Below are 1,519 nucleotides of genomic sequence, written 5' to 3'. Positions count from 1 at the left end.
TCCTAGTACCCACATGGCAGCTAACAACCACCTGTAACTCTAGTTCCAGGGGATCCAATGCCCTCTTCTGGGTTCCGCAGGCATTGTACAATACAGGTGGACTTACATACAAGCAAGGAAAACACTCATACACATAAAAGAAAAATAAATTGATTAAAAAATATTAAAAATATTTCTCCTTGGAATGTAGTGGTTTTAGGCTGGGACCTTTGGTACAAGCCATAAATGATGTGCTAAAAAGAGGGGTGGTGTGTCATGTCAGGTGGATCTTACGCATGTGGTGGTGGTCTATGGTTCCATGTCTCTGCCTAATGAGACCAACAGAGGAGACTTGGGTTGTTTCTCCCAGAGCTAAAGACCTTTCCCTTCCTGAATGGAAATCCTAAGGCCGTGCCCACTGTCCACGCTTCCTCTTTATCTCCCTATTTCTTTATATTACTTGAAGGTTTAAAATATGCCAGTGAGGAGGAGCACCTCTTGGCAAAACTGCTGCCACCCTCATTGTACTGTAGGCTTTAAGTGTGCCAGTAACACAACATCTCAAGCATTGCCCAGGGTTCTGGAGCAAAATGTCAGTGATCCCTGTGATCGTGCATGTGCCAGTTAAAGGGAGCCCTGTGTGTCTTATGAATCATGTCATCCACCACGCTACTGCCTATCCTGCCTACTCTCATTTGCTGTTCGGACCATCCTTGGGCTTTCTCAACCTTAATGGAGCTTTGCCATGACATATGTCACTCAACCAGTCCTTGGTTGAAATAATTAGTTAATCATTGTAATCTGATGACTTTAAATAGTGGTTTCTACTCTTATGGAAAGAAAGCTTCAGAAAGTTTTCAGAGAAAAGGAAAAGAAAAGCATATTTATGATGTACTCAAAAGGGGGAAATGTGCAATAAATTCATACTATATATTGAAGAAAGAAAGGAAGGGAGGGAGGGAAGGAGGGAAGGAGGGAAAGAAAGAAAAAAGAAAAAAGAAAGAAAGTCACTCTTTAAAGAGAGAATATGATACTCAGGATCTGCATACCTGGTTTCTCCCCAAGATTTACTGGATGAACTTGTTTCTCTATCCATCCTGGGGGGATTCTATCCCAGACCACATGTGAGGATCCCCTGGGTCACTTGTAAAATCAATCAACATCTCAGCACCATAGGGGGAAGAGTGGGAGGCTGCTTGGAGAGTCTGATGTTTGGAAGATGTGGTTTGGATGAGATTGAGAACACTGAGTCAGCCTGAGCTCTGGGAAGTCCATTCCCTCTTAATGGGCAGGGGCCCCACTCTCAATCAGGGCCAACAGTGGCTAGAGTCATTAAGTAAGTAACCAGTAGATGTTTGTGCAGCTCTTGGAGAAGGAAAGTTTTAAAGACCATTGGACCACATACCCTCTTCGTTTTGAAAAGTGGTTGTTCTTTGCTCATAATAACCACTTCCTTGGGGATTTCCTTCGACACCTGGGTGTAAAGAGTATGCATTTTTAAAGTTGTCCAAACGCCGATTTCTGCAGCAGACCATAACTA

The sequence above is a fragment of the Nannospalax galili genome, unplaced genomic scaffold (assembly GCF_000622305.1).
Source record: "Nannospalax galili isolate Female #2095 unplaced genomic scaffold, S.galili_v1.0 scaffold979, whole genome shotgun sequence".
NCBI lineage: Eukaryota > Metazoa > Chordata > Mammalia > Rodentia > Spalacidae > Nannospalax > Nannospalax galili.
Note: the sequence above shows the minus strand (reverse complement) of the source record.